The 16,833-nt window shown below is 37.5% G+C and overlaps 1 protein-coding gene across 3 annotated transcripts in view; it reads left to right on the forward strand.

The window, feature by feature from the left end:
* LOC149087984 (lachesin-like) overlaps positions 1–16,833 on the forward strand; it is a 294,258-nt gene that overhangs the window by 187,130 nt on the left and 90,295 nt on the right. The window lies entirely within an intron of this gene.

Genomic DNA, 16,833 nt, shown 5'->3' on the forward strand with positions numbered 1-16,833 from the left:
GCGCTGCAATTGGTTGCGTTGTAGCTCTTCTATTGCTGCACACGATGCATGTCCGTCACCTGGCACCTCTTTCGTTAACAAGCGATTTTCTCCCACTATATCAAATTGTAACGTTAACTGATGCTTCTGACCAGGAGGAAGTCTTTGAATTTCATCAGATTTCTTCACTTTTTTCAAGAAAGTATTTCACTACTGACTATTGTTCATTTTAGGCATCATTTTCAGCCATTTTGAAATGCAATATTTTCGTACTTCTGAGTGCGTGTTTATTTTCTGAGCATATTTTTATATTTTATTGCATATATTCTTCTTTTCGCTTAGGTTATGCCGTACTTCCATGCTTTTAATATGGGTTTTTTTTGTGCATATTTTTTGTTTCTAGTGAAACCACCATTTTTAAATGCAAATTTATATTTTTCATTCCACGTACATTTTCCCAGCATACTTATATACGCCTTATAGGACATATTGAAGAATTTTTAAGGCACATTCTTCATTTTATGCATGTTCCAGTACTTTTTTTTTTAATTTTTCGACATTGGCCTACAGTATATGTTTTTTGACAACTCTTTTCATTTTTGGTACCATAGTTAAGTATATGATATTACATGGACTTATTTTCATTTTTCGCACATATTTTTGATTTCATGGTATATCCCGGCATTCTTCAATGCACATTTCAGCATTTTTGATACGTATATTATGGTTTACATTGCTCTTGCTGCCAGTAAATAGTCCCTTGAATTGCATCAGATGTTTCACTAGGTTCAGAAAGGTTGAGAAACGGATGCATGTTACATGAATATTAATTAAATATCCAATTTCCGCTACACCGTAACGATTATTTTTGATACTTAATTTTCCATATTTCTCGAAAAATTCCAATCTTTCCAAGAAAAGCCAAAAAAGTAGAAAATATTGAAATACCCCCATACTTTTATTATCTGATACTTACGACGTACCTGCATTGTTATGCGTAATCAATAATTATTTCCTATATTATTACTCATAACGTTTCGGATATCATTCACGGAATTTCAAACGAAAACTTTTGTTAGACATCATTAAAGTGTAATTATCTACTAGATCAGTATTTCAAAACACTGAATATTTTTTTTTTCCCCGCTTCCAAAAAAAAACTAAATAAAAATACAATAGTCAAATATATATTTCTAAGAAATTTTCAATCTAAAATGAAAATTTCCTATTCCAATTCTGGGACAAAATGGAAACTCTATTGGAATGCTTTCTCTGCTACTACTTCTCCTAATAACTACCTGGAATCTTTTGTTCGCGGTAGCCTATTGTTGAAAAACCAGTTTTCTCAATGTTGAGTGCGTCACATGCGAAAGGATATATCTAATAAGGATTTCATTTTCAATCAATTTAATCCTGATGTTCCTGGAGTTTATATTTCTGGCAAATAAGTAGATGTTTTGGCTTGTACCGATGAATCAGTCTTTATCTAAGGATGATGTCACTCTTCGCTATCCGTATGAAGGTGTTCAACAGCTCTGGCTGATGCGAAGATGAGTTTTAGAAAAGGAAGAAAATTCAACTGTCCCTGTGAGGAATCGAACCCAAATCCCCTCGCTTGTCGGGTGAGCGGACTGGACTACAAAGGCAACAACTCTCAATCTTTCCTTAGAGCTGATGTTCGCTAAACGGGACCGTACATGGACGGTCCGACCTAACTCAGGTCAGAGCTCACACTTATGGCTGACACTGCCACCAGATGGTGACTTACCCAAGGATGATGTCACTTTTCGCTATCCATACAAAATTTTCAACAGCTGGCAAGTGAGAGGACGGGGGTACTATTCCCAGCAGAAAGAAAGTTGAATTTTCTTTCTTTCCTAAAATGCATCTTCTCATCAGCTTTCGAAAACCTTCGTATGGATTGCAGATACTGGCATTGTCCTCGTATAAGTCGCCACCTGGTGGTAATATCAGCAATTGTGAGCTCTGGCCTGAATTAGGTCCGACCGTCCATGTACGTCCCGTTCAGTGCACATGGGCTCTAAGGAAAGATAGATTTGTTGCCTTTGTAGGGTAGTTGTGTAGGATGCTCGTGAGAGGACGTGGTTTCGATTTCCCGCAAGAGTCGCGACATTTGTTTCTCTATTTTCCTAAAATTCATCTTCGATTCAGTCTTTAATTAGGCAGAAATTAACATTGTAAACACACAAATATAATTATCTCGGCATACTCTTTCATAATAATGGTTTACTTACTAAGAACAGTATCAAATGCTAAGACGAAGATTGGTGAACTTTTTATTTATTCATCCATCTTATTCACTTTAAGGGGCCGTTCAAGTATTACGTAAGCAAATTTTTAGCCATTGTTTACCCCCCCCCCTCGTCAGTAAAATTTCGTCATCAGCTCTGCCCCTCTGAATCCAACTCATATTTTCATAAAGGGTGGTTGATGACGTAAGCATTATCCAAACCCCCCCCACCCTCCCTTGTCATCAAAAGTCAGCAAATCGGAAATCCCCCCCATCGATGATGACGTAATACTTGAATGGCCCCTAAAGAAAAAATGAACTTTTTCCAATGCGACAATACTCCCAGCATTTCTTTATGGTGCGGAAGCTCGAGGTATGGTTACGGATTCATTTGATCATTTACAACTATATTTATACCCAAAAGATGTCATAAGTTTAATCTTAATCTTTTTCTTTATAAAATAACAATTAGATACTCATATATATCATTACCCGAGAGGCAAATGGCTGCCAATACTGGGAGTTGTAATCATAAGAAGTTTAAAAACTGATAAAAATTTTAGATAGAAAAAATACACTGAAGTCATGAGATACCTCTTAATATCGTGTGGGACCTCCTTTTACCCGGCGAAGTGCAGCAATATTAAGAAGGATCTCATGACTTTTAGCACTTCAGTGTATATAAGTTCCAATGACAGAGAAATAATCGAATTTCGGATTTATTTATTTATCACAGCACCCAGTAGGCAAGATTGCACTTACACCGGTAAGAGGTGTGTAGCATAATACATATAACCACGATACATCAAACTTCTGGATTTTATGCCGAGTTGAACTTGGGAAAGAGAAGTTTGTTGCAAGCGCACTGCCCATTATATCACAGAGACACAATCTGTCGTGCCTTAAGGAACGCAACTTAGCGTAGCTTGCTGAGTATAGACATTACAAGCTATCACAACATCGGCGATTGGCTTCCAGATGGCGGAAAAGGAGATGGGATAGGCTTTAATGAAGGCAAGATATCTCGTCAATGGGGGTGCTTAACCCTTACAGCGGCAATCCCGAAATATCTCACTTTCTTAAAACCCTTTCATTTCGGCAATCTCGAGCCCAGCAAGCTCTGAACAGAGAACTTTGCCTGGTAACCACTCCCGTCCTGTCAATCAACTGCCAACGGGCGGAATCAGAGTTAGATGACAGTGTGTGTTATCCCATCTTTTCGGAATTTTATAGAAACATGCGTACAAATAAATGGTAGAAAAGAGATAGAGTATTTATCTTTGTTGTTTTTGTTATCATTATCATTGTTATTAGTCCCGATTTCAGGGGGAGTATATATCACTGCAAGAGATAGAAAAAAATTACATTCTTCATAAAAAAGGTGGCAATTTTTCTAGAATGTTCAGTGATTTCCGCTATGGCAATTACATTGAGGATCCGGAAAATTTTAAAAATCGCTTAAAAGATTAAAAAGAAGACAATATCCAAACATGTACTTCTAAGTACTTTTGAATGCAAAATTAGAATTTCCTGCTCTAATTGTCGGACAAAATGAAAACTTCATTGGAATACTTCCTCTCTTCATAATATCTCCCCATAATAACTACTGAGAATCTTTTGTTTGCGGTAGCCTATTGTTGAAATCTGAGAACTCAGTTTTCTCAATATAACTGTTGAGTGTGCGCACGTGTGAAAGGATATGTTGAATGAGGGGGATTCATTTCTCCACATATATATTTGTCGTCCATGTTGGAGAGGTTATTGGTGACGGCAGAGGACAAACAGCAACGTATCCCGCTGTTGTTGTGACAGCCGAAAACGTTCCCCCGGATATCCAGAAGCAAACTAATAAGCTCGATTAATTACGCTCGAAGATTGCGAAATCGATAACGGATGGGGGGGGGGGGGGTGTTGGTGTGGGATGGGGGGGGAGTGGGAATTCGTACCACGTACCAGTAGCAGATTGTTTGAAATACGATTTCATGGAAGTGCTAGAAATTACTAGTATTTGAGCTCTTCGTGTGTTTGTGTGTGTGTATATACAGACACATGCATCCGAGTATGTTTCTGATGCAGTGTTTTCATTGGACAACATTGGGACGGAACAGATTCCTGAAATCTCTCTCTCTTAATCATGATATTAACGTCCTTTTTACCCACCCGCCCCGTCTCGAGCTATTAATTAGTTTGAAATCGATGTCCAATTAAACGAAAGTCTTTGCTCTCTATAATGAGGTACGGATTGCTATTGATTGGACTTCGCGTGTGTGTGTTGTGTTCTTTACGTTTTTGAATGGGAGATAACAATTTCCAGACGCCGTTGTTGCATTCGGGGAAACATGTGCTGATTTTTGAAAGGGAACGTATTGCTTTAATTAAAATACTCCAAGGGATTTCGCCGACTTTCTTAAAAGAGTTATTATTGTCTTTGTTAGTGATAATAAACTATGGCAATTGATCTCTATGATTTCGAACTCGCATTTATTAACTGGTTCTGTTGATATCAGAGAGTTTTGTCAGCGTAACATTTTCTTGGATGTTATCGTTATCAGTCGTCGAATAATAATCAATTAGCTGAATCGGTTCTGGTAAAAATGAAGGTATGTTCATTTATAAAGCTTTTAGATTGCGCAATGCATTGTGTATGCCGAGCAGCTGGAGGGATTTTCTGTTCAATAATATAGCAATTACATTTACTTTAGTTATTATCATTCAAACAAATGTAAGATTCATTTTTGAAAGCGTTAAAATGATTGTTATTGAGAACGAAATCTCTGAAATTCTTGAAGTTTTACGGGTGTTTGGAAATTAGCTGTGATGTAAGTCAGTGTTCTGCAACCTTCTGTACAGAAAAGAGCAGGTAGAAGTAGTTGAACTATTTCGCCGATCGGCGTAGATGTGCAAAATAATTTAAGGGCCGGCAAAAAATTAGTAAACAGAAGAAATAATTTGCGAAAACTCATTAAAAAAATAAGTAAAATGATGAAAATTTTCCGGACTAGCATAAAATAATCGAGTGAGGGAAAAAATTTGTGGACTAGTAGTAAAAGTATCGGAGAATTTTGTGTCATTCTCTCCGCTATCCATACAAAGGTTTTAACAGCTGGCTGCATCCAGTGATCGTCCTAGGATAAGTCGCCATCTGGTGGCATTGTGAGCTTTGAGTTAGGTCCGACCGTCCATGTACAGTGCACACTAGTTCCAAGAAATGATTGCGATATTCGTTGCCTCTGTAGTCTAGTGAACTAGGGCGTTCACCCGGAAAGTGAAAGGACTTGGATTCGATTCCCCGCAGGGGCAGTTGAATTTTCTCTCTTTCCAAAATACATCTTTGCATCACCCAGATGTTAAAAACCTTTGTATGGTAGTAAGTAATTGAGAGAAATAACTTGCAGAATGCTCAAAAAAATGTGAAAAATAATTTGCGGACTGGCAAAAATGAATAAATGGGAGAAATAACTCCAGGACAATTTTAAAAACAAATAAAAATGTAAGAAAAAATTTCCGGACCGGGAAAAGCAAGGAGTGAACGCATAATGCACGCTGGTTTCCGATTCTGCATGTCCGCGCCATTACGGATTGAATAAAAACTTGAATTTCAGGATTTTTTTTTTCAACCGATCCCCGTAACGGCGCAGGCTTACAGAATCGGAAACAAGGGTGCACTAGGTTCACACCCTCAATCCGCAGACCTGGGTAATGCTGATAGCGAAGGGATAATTAACTTAGAGAGAACCGTCGGCTTATGTTAAAAACAAAAATAAATACAAAAAAATACATTATTTCATTTTTTTGAATCTGAAAGACTATATAGCGGCTACATACATTAGGCGAAGTGTTTTACGGTACGGCAGAAAATTCCCACGGACCAGCACCTGTCCGTGGTAAAGCGGTTGAAGAACGCTGTTCTAAACATCTATTTTTGATATAAATCATCAAAAAAGAAAATCAACTGAAAGACGTAATTATGATTTTATCTATTTTCAGTCTTATAGTAGTCTTCACACTCGCCCCATGTCCCTAAATGGAGCCTCTTCACTCTGCGTAAAACCCGTGCACCGCTGGGTACTTCAGCTAGTAGATCTATAACCAGCGTGGTATAATCTCGGTACGGTTACAGTTCGCTAAAAACCAGAATTCTAAACCACAGCCGCCGACTTGAGCTCGACTCAACCACTGAGCCAGAGAATTTGCTATCTACACTCGCATACTGCAGTCATTATTCTGTATAAAAAAATTCCCCTGAAAGAATATTTCATCCTAGTCATCTTGCTTATTATTTCCTCTTAGCATGCGATCCTCTTATCTAGAAACAACAAATGCTATTCCATATTCTTTTTCCTTAAAACTTAAAACAAAAAATATAGGCAGGAGGAAATATTTCTATAAGAGATGATGTTAGTTCATGAAAACCATTTGCTATGGTAAGAAAACTCCCCTTACGGAATTTTCTTTTTTGGTGTGCTACAAGGTTCTGTCTTCGTCCCGGTTTTGCAGTATAAAATATATATATATATATTCAGGAGATTTCTCTGGAATTTCCTCTGGAAACAAAATCTGCTCTATAAATATACTAAACATATATCCGCTTATGTAGAATAGGAATTCACTAAAAATTGAGATTATGAATCTCTCCAACAACAAAAGGGAGGATCAGAAATTCTATTAGATAAGAGCATTAAGGTCTGCGTCATATGACGCGAACCCGTGTATATATTCCGGCATTTTATGAAAACGGGGTTTATGTATGCAAATGAGGGGGCAAAAATCGCTTTTACATCGAAAAATTACAAATATTTCTCTTCCGCGTGTGCTTTTTTTTTTCTTCTTCTTCTCCCGGATGATTTCTCTGATGTATGATGTGATACAGATGTTTCCTATTTGTATTATATTCTGAAAACTGAATATAATCAGATTATAAATTGAATAAACGGATATACAAACACTCGAATTTACTGATCAAATCTGATGAATGTTGAAGGCTTAGTGTGCTAGGTATTAATGCCAGTTCACCTGTGTATGTGTGTGTGTGTTAAATATTGATTACGTTTTGAGTTCCGATTGTGGAAAAATGATCGAATAATATTTATTCTATAAATAATTGAAAATGAGATGGAGTTTGTGGATGTTGGAAAACTACATTGTTACGACAGTGGATTAATCAATATTTTTAATTCAAAAAACGACATTCTGTAAGGTGTTTGCTCGTAATGTATTTTCGAATGATGTGTCTAAATGTTCGGCTTCTTTGGAAATGTACTGTTGATAGATTATTACCATTCAGCCGAATTCCTACTTATTAACAATCTTTCGGAAGTACCTGTATTGTGTATTTAGACCACTCGAATCTTCCACCTCAGCATGCCAACTTCATTTTCTTACTTGCTCCACAAGTCTTTGCCACACTTCTTTTGAAATCCCAAGCTGAGGTCTCCAGCCCTTATGTGATACTGGGCGCACGTGCAATTTTTCTCCCTCGTTATTGGGTTCAGCTATACATTTTTAGTCAAATGGCTTGTACGTTACATCGACTTGATAGCTGTCTATATAGGGAGAACGACGCGAGTGATTTGATACTTGCGATCACGGAGCAAGAGGTCCACAACTATTAATCTTTGCTAATTTTTCCAACACGACAAAAATATCGCATGCGGCGATATTTCTACCTTGACTGCTATATCCAGGCGGGTTACAGGTGAAATAACTTCTTTAGTTTAAACCTTCGTGCGGAGGCCTTGTTCTATAGGTGGTGTTGGTTGGCCTCTCTCTCCAGAGTGGGGTGCATGATGAGCACCAAAATTCTTGTGAGGAAAGGAAAAGTTTTATTTCTACATGAAATGTGCTCTCTAACATTTTTTTCCCCCAAATGGGTAGGGGTAATTCTTTGGTAGGGTAGGTGAAATGACGGAATAACATGCCAAGGAATTTTTTTCTGCCGTAGCAAAGAAAACTTTGTATAGACGAAAGCATTCTTCGGACTCTAAACGTCCATATTTTCGAATTTATCTTCCTTCAAAAAAATGGTGTCTTTCTTAGTCACTTTTGTCCAAACCAATGAACGGATAAAAAAAATGAAGTTTTATCAGTATTTCTAAAACATTGAAAAGAACTGTACAGTACATTACATGTTAACGCTTACATATCAGTCTATTGGACTATTAGTCCCTTGGGATCACGAAGTTTCTGTATCAGCCTAATGTTATTGTTTTGTGTTTCCCTCAGTTTCATTGTATGTTTCATGTGTTCAGTCCAATTTTAAAAAAAATCTCTATCAGATGGGAAGCGGGACTTCAAAGTTGCATTAACGCTGTCACCTATCAAATAAAACACACGACTACTCGGTTGAAACTGCTGACCGGCTTCCGATCAATCGATCAATGTAATCAATATAATCTAATGCAATTAAATTTTGAGCTGATTTTACTCATATTATTTTACTTCACACAAATAACAACTGATAAGGTTTAAGGGCAAATTTAATGATTAATAATTAAACTAACATTATTGTTCAAAAAATATTTATTAATATCATGCCGTACTTGTGTTTTCATACTGCACATTTTACGCAGGCTAATGTTTGGCATTTTTTATATTTTACACAGATGGCAGGAGTTTCACTATAACGATATTATTATTTACGTACTCAATATGCAAGAAAAAGCGCTGTAACTTAAAGCGCGTAAGGTTACCAGAAATTCTTGAACTTAGTCATGAAGACGCATGTGCCCTCATTTTTGGCTATCATCTTTACATATGTTTACAACAGAACGAACCACTATACCGAGAATTAACGATAATTGTTTTCCAACCAAAACACAGAACCGCTTTTAATACGCAGGCATTACATGCTAAACTCATGGCTCGCGGGCCAAATTTGACCCTTGGGGTAATTTTATGTGGTTCATGATCTCAAACCTAATTTTGCAAGGATGCATTAAGGGGGCGGCATGGGTGTGGCATTTATAGATCATTAAGTGACCTGCGACACATTTGCAGAGCACTCAAGTTACATGAGGTATGTTGATATATCACTAAAATAAGTGGTTCTCAAACTTTTGTCACCCACGGCTCCCTTGCTCAATTCATGGTTGGTTCATCTGCCCAGAATGATTTAATAGATATTTTCCAGAACAGTTTAGAGTAGAACCACTTCAAGGCATAAATAGGCACGCAAATTAATACATGCAGCTTGCCGTGATGCCCCTAGCAGCCGCAACTCACACTCTGAGAAACACTGACTTAAATTACCTGCCACAATTCCATAGCAATTAAACGGCCACTTTAGCGCACACCAACTCCGGTCAGATATCGCCATACGACAATTTCCAGCTAGTGGAGTTGGGTAAGAAATGAAAACTCCACCCATTGGTGGTCGCCCCCAAGATCGTTAGGTAAAGAACGTGCTTCTGACTTGCTATGCCCGGATTCGAAACCGCGGACCTTGATGGCAACCTTTCATAGCGGAAGACGAGCATCTTACCACTGCGCCACTCAATTAAACGGCTGGTGCCTTTTCATATCCCTCAAGCGGCATATCATATCTCGAGGCATAGTCCTGGAGTACATAAGAATGCAACGGCACATTTTTTGATCACATTTTGAAAGCACTCGAGAGACCTGTAATATTAGAGATCCCTTGAGTAACCCGCGACACAGTTCCAGAGCATTTAATTCTTTACCGATTCTTGAAGGATACTGTGAGGTCAGCGGAAATAACCTGTTTTTGCTTTCTGAAATGGATTCCCCAAACTTTCACTGCTCACCCCTAACCCCCATTCTCTCTTACCACATTCAGTTCCTTATATTGTATTGTAACAAACAATAGTGAACTTCATCGTGAAGCTTGAGAGTAGCTTTTTTAAATCCAATTCACACATGGGAAGTCTACGCTTATCTTTCCCGGCCCTGACGAGAGTTGTCAATCATTTCTCCCTCCCTGTTCTTCCACAATAACCTTTTATATACCCATACCGGCCGTCTCGGCTGTTTACTTGTAAAGCCGCCTGCGGCTGTTATGGCTGGTAAAGAGTAAAGTGACCACTGCTAAACCACACATGCACCTCGTCCATATTACTCTGCGGAACCTCTAACGAATTGGTACATGTTGGAATGTGCGTGTAGTGCAGCGTGTGTGTGTGTTTCCCAACGTGGGCAATATCACCCCCCTGGTGGGCGATGGAATGGTCCAGGGCGGCGATAGAAGCTACGGGTGTAATGTAGGATCCTATGGGTTCGCTTGAGTTGGGGAGCGATGAGAGAAAAGAATTTCTGAAGAAGGGGGCGATGGTACAATAAAAATTTGGGAAACTATAGTGTAGTGCAGTGATTCCCAACGTGGGCGTTAACGCCCCCTTGGGGGAGATGGAAAGTTCCATGGGGGTGGTAAAAGCTACGGATATAACATAGGATCCTGTGGGTTAGATTGCGTTGGGGGGCTATGGAAGAAAAAGAATTCTGAAGAAGGGGGCGATGGGACAAAAAGGTAGGGAAACTATGATGTAGTGGAACCTGGCGTGAAGTTTGTTATGTGTAGTGCGGCCATCTGCCATCAGTTTCTCTAACTATGAGCGAAGTGCAATGACCGTATGGATTATCGTTGTAGGCCTGTTGCTCTATGTGGCGGGACTTTTTTGATGAGGAGATCGGCTCACATTTGCGCCTTGAAGTTGGCAACCACAGGAAATCAACTTCATCAGACCGACCAGTGGCGACGGTCGGGGTTCGAACCCGGATCCTCACGATGCGAGTCCGTCACTATGACCCCTCGACAACCACAGCGGCAGAGTTAAGTGACCGGTGTCCCATTCCCTGATTCACTCAAGCGACCCACGGCACAGTTCTGAAGTACTTGAGCGACTTGCGGCGCATTTAGAAATTACCGCACTCCCCTAAATGTCGATCGTTCCTTGTTCTAAGAATACGACAGCCATTATCAAACCTCTCGATACAAATAAACGTAAATAAATAAAATAGTATTAAGCCTAATTTTTTTTTTAATACCCCCCGAACCAGAAGAAAAAATAAAAAAATCCCATCAAAACCAATAAATAGTAAAAGTCATATTAAAGTCATTTGTTTTTCCCTCTCTCCATGCGCCCCCCATACTCCTTACCCCCCATTAATAGCTTTATATATACACACACACAACGAAAAATCGCTTCTTTTCTCTGCAACCATAAAAATTCCAGGCAACGCATTGCCTCCAGAACGTAAATAAAACAGTTCAAGAACAACAAAATGGGAGAAAGAAAAACTAGTTTCCCCCGGATGCAAAATACAAGAATGGGTTTTATAGGAAAAAAGAGAGAAAAAAGAAATTAAATTTGTTTAATTACAGTCAACGGTCCGGGGGGTTCCACGTCCAGGTTTTTTTCCTTTTCCTTTTTCCCAGACACCATTACGGGTTTTTATGGGATCGGCCGCCGTTACACCCACGAATGAACTAACTCATTGGACCGAGAGATAGCAGCAGCACCAAAGTGAAATTTATTCGGATGCAAAGTCTATTTGTGGACCAACGTGATATTTTTCCAAGTTTTCCATTATATATATTTTTTCCCCCTTTTTCATTCCGGAATTTATATTAATATTGTTTTTCCCCCCACTTTTTCATTTCCCATCACGAGCAATGCATTTATGCCATTGGGAAACGGGAGATTTTGGGGAGATATATTAGCATTTATTTGTTTGTTTATTTTTATATTGTTTTCTGTTATCTATTCGTATTCTTTGATATCTGAACTCTCAATGAAGATTTCTTGACTGATTACTTTTGTATAACTATGGCTGATATTAGAACATACAAAACCTTTGGTTTGTACTAGCATGCTCAAGTTCATACAGTCAAACTCGGTTATAATAACCTAGGTTGTAACGACACCTTGGTTTTAACAATCTTGGTTGTAACACTTCGGATAGCCTATAACAACCTCGGTTGTAACGCCGATTAGTGGCGGTCTGGACTGACCTTCATGTAGAATAATGTTGATGGATCTTGCAAATACAACATCGATGAAAATGCCACAGACTCGGATGTAACGACACTTTTTTGTCGTTTTATAGCGTCTTTGATACGTAAAGGTGAAAAAATCGTATTTTTAAAAATAGAAATAGACAATTTCTGGATGTAATGTATTGGGCTGATGAGAAGCCGATTTTTTTAAGAAAGTTTGGCGGTATGACGTGCTTCTAATTAGCATGCCCGGTATAAGCGACATTGTTGCATTTACCCATAATTTCAACCCTTTCGACTTGTCCCATTGAAAAACTGTCCCGTTGAACTCGCTTTTTTTGATGAAATATGAAATGTACTTTAATTATTAATCTTCACTAAAATCAGAGATGAAGGTGTTTTGCATAATTTATAAATCGTGAATATGGCGAAGAATATTCATCTCATAAAATTGCCATTTTATGCAGGTTTGCAGCCATTTTTTATTAATATTGGATAGATTAATTATTTGCAGGATAGGTCACAACAAAATGCATATTGCATTTTTTAAGGGGCTGGCGATGGGCAGGGGAGTGACTTAGGGAATAGTCCTCCGCTCCATAGTTTCCCTGCTTCCGTTCTCTTATAAACTTGATCAAGGTATCAATGGTGTCAACGAATTCGTAGATGACGTGGAATTACAAGGAATCCTGAAGCAAGGAGTTCGTCCGAGACCGATTTAAATGCAATCGCAGCATGGGCAGAGGAATAGAGCTTATAGTTCAGCATTCACATATGCATCGTTATTCACTTTGGTGCTAATAACCCACGTTTCTCTTACAAGTTGAGTGTTAAAATAATTCTGAACGGACTTACTGATTTGGAAAATATCATTGATGAGCTGCTTCCGATTTCTCCTTAACATTGTACTGTGGTAGTAGGAAAATCAAATAGAATGCTGGATTTCGTACTTGGAAACGTCTTTTCGCATTCTTCTAAAGTCATCCTTTAGCTTTTCTTTGGGTCAGTCGAGACTATAACCGCAGAAATGATTAAAAATTGGTCCTTGCGGTGCAGAGGAGCGGTACACGGGCTTTTTCTCGTACGCACAGTTGGTCGGCTTGAGCTGCGGTGTATTTTTCCCTTAAACTTATTCGTTGGACGAGTGTAAATGTAGGGAGAATATTAGTGAGTTATTCAAAATTTTCAACAAGATGAATAGGGTCAATAAAGAGTTATGAACACACCGGGAATTCAGTGCTTGTATCAGAGAATCTTTCCCCCCCCCCTCCGATAAAAACTCCTGCACATCTCCTTGAGGCAATTTACGGCCGGCTACCGTGGGATTCGACCATGGACTTGAAGTATTGGTTGGTTGTGGATGATTTCAGGTTGTTGAAATGCTTTCCTTCAACAAATTTGTGAATATTTAGAACATCTTACCATCTATTGTTGGGAATTCACCATAATTAACACATTTAAAAAGGAATACGATAGATGCATGTAGGAAAAAGTCAAGGAGCTATCCATTCTTGACTGATTACAACCATAATTTTGTTAGCAATGTATCTCATTTTTCGTTCCTTTTTTATTTTTTCAATGCCTTCGCTGTACAAACACACAAATATAAACATATACACAAATTCAAACATGTTACGCAAATACAAGCATATAATGCACAGATACCAATATATGATACACAGATACCAATATATGATACACAGATACCAATATATGATACACAGATACCAATATATGATACACAGATACCAATATATGATACACAGATACCAATATATGATACACAGATACCAATATATGATACACAGATACCAATATATGATACACAGATACCAATATGCAATAAAAAAATACATACACACACATATTACAAACAAACAAACACAAACTGTAGCCTCAAAGGACTGAGAAGTCCTTCAAAAAGGTCTTAAGGAAATAGTTTAGTGAATATAAACTTTGCCAAGCAATTTTTGTATTCGAAGATTTTTCTATTAGCAGATAAATCATTGTGTGGTTTCCCTTCGATCGATTTCAATCATGTCCGTTGCACATGCATAATTTCTCAAAAAAAAATAAAGTTCCAGACACCACGACTGTCTGGAATTATCTCCCCATCTGTAATAATCATTTACCTAGGAATTATCTCATTATCCGGTAATTTGCTTTCTTGAGAATTATTTTTGATTGCTATTGAAAATATCTTAATGAATAGGTAATTATTTCTGATCTCACATAAATACATTACCTCTCAGATAAGATAATATATATATATATTAATTTTTAATTTAAAAAAATGTAATTAAACTTAAAAATCCATCTGAAAATAATTAATGTAATTAAACTTTCATCTTGAGATACAATCGAATGTCTTTATAATTAAGTAATTCCATTCATAAAATAATCAAATCGTGATTAAATTACCGTGGCCGTAAGGAATTTTAACGTCTCATTGGATAAGACGTGCGTTCCGTAAAATTGATATTATCCACTTGTGGTATTTCAATGAAAAATTTACTATTGAGGATAATTTTTCCATTGGGAAGATTTTTCATCAATAAGGTGATGGAAAAAAAGCTTAAGGACAACCGAAAAACCGCTATATCTTGAAAACTTGTGCTTGTAGGTGTATGAAAATTTTAGACTGACAACTACATACGGAACTGGACATTTTCCATTGAAACTAACTTTGATGACTGCGGCACTTTCTCAGAAAAGAATTGTTGAAATTATAGTAAAAAGGTAAAAACCTGGAAAAAATATGTAAGTTCAAGTGTGTTTTGTTTATGTTTTTTTTTTCTGACGTCGAAGAAAGAAATTTGCATTTTTCCCATGTTGGCGTAACGTCCGAGACTGTTTCGATCAGTCATGCACTGTGAAAGCTTATTTTTTCTTCTGAAAGTGTGAAGATGCCGAAGACAACATATTTATCAGACATTAAACGGGCGAAAAGCTTGTTCTTCGGGAAAGCGTGTTGCTTGATGATGAAACAGTGGGAAAAATTAAAAGATTGAAAAATTTTTAAGACATTTTTTGCTCCACGACGTTCTCCTAATTAACATGAGCTGTATACGGAACTTTACTCGCGATTGTTATCTTTTCCGACTTTGTTCATTTAAAAAATGTTCAGTTTTCCGTTTTTTTGCATGAAATGTACTTTTGATTATAAATATTCATCCGACAAATTTCTCTTTTCTCCTATGAAGTACATTCTAAATTACTGTACATCTTTTAGTACTGCATTTCTCACAGAGGGTTGTTCATTAACCATATTTGGTGATTTCTCTGACAGGGATTTCTTATGGAAAATACTTTCTCTCAAAGAAACTTCGATGCTTGGTCATGAAATGGCGGGAAGAATTTAAAGATCGAAGGTTGTTAGTAAAAGTTTCATAAATGGGCCGATAGCGAAGATATGATAATGATCTTTTTCGTCAAAACATGTACCGTGCGAATACAAAAAATTTATAAATCTATAAAAACGATAATGTTGCGTTATCTTCATTACAATATCTCTATTTTTCAAGATGAGTACATTCTTTGCAGACCTACAAACATTTAAAATGCCAATAATCAATATCAAACTGAACCTGGAAGAAATTCGAACCGATAAATAAAACCGGGTTTTCCTAGGAGTAGGTTTCTACAGCGCGCGCAGCGTAAAAACGCCGATTGGTCAAAAAAACCTGAATTTCAGGTTTTTAACTATTCAGCGTTTTCACGCCGCACACGGCGCAAAAGTTCTACTCCTAGGAAAATCCGGCTTAACAAAGAATCTTTGCTTAACAGACCCCCAAATATCTACCATGTATGTATATATATATACTATGGCAAAGTTGTGAAACATTTTTTCATCCGCAAATGGCGATATCATAATGATGCATCTCTTCCTCCCAAAAGCTCTAGACATCCACGACACCAATGAAAAAATATATTGAAGCTAGAAAAATGTCAGCCGATGATAACGATACATCTTTTCTTTGCAGATCCCAAATACCTACCGTACGAATGAAGAAAATATATGTCACACCGAAAAAATTGTAAACCGCTAATAACGATGCATCTCTTCTTTGCAGACATATTAATACCTACCATACTAATAGAATGATTTTACATGTAAAATAAAGTCCACCAAAGACGCCAAATGCGTCTCTTGTTTGCAGCTCTATGGACATTCACTGTACCTATAAAAAAAAAAAAAGACTTTCAAATCCAAAATAACCACACCGATGCGTCTCTTCTCTGCAGATACCCAGACACATACCGTACCAATAAAAATAATATTTCAAATCTGAAGTAATAGCAACGAAAGACACTGGTGCATTCTTTATTTTCAGCATCTAGACACCTGCGATACCAATAAAAAACTTTTAAATCTAAAATAATGTCAACTTGAGGCACCAATGCGTCTCGTGTTTTCAGACCTTCAGATAGTTACCGTATCAGTAAAATAAGATTTTAAATCTAAAACTATGTCATCCAAAGGCAGCAATGCGTTCCTTCTTTACTGCCTTCCGAACATCTACCACATATCGATGAAAATTAAATTTTAAATCTGAGATAATGTCAGCCAAAAAACACTAATGTGTGTCATCTTTCTCAGACATTCAGATATCTACCATACCAATAAAAAGATTTCCAATCTAAAATCTCG

This window comes from Pholcus phalangioides, unplaced genomic scaffold (genome assembly GCF_987345545.1).
Source record: "Pholcus phalangioides strain wild (caught in Gottingen) unplaced genomic scaffold, Ppha-v1.0 ptg000003l_1, whole genome shotgun sequence".
Classification (NCBI taxonomy): Eukaryota; Metazoa; Arthropoda; class Arachnida; order Araneae; family Pholcidae; genus Pholcus; species Pholcus phalangioides.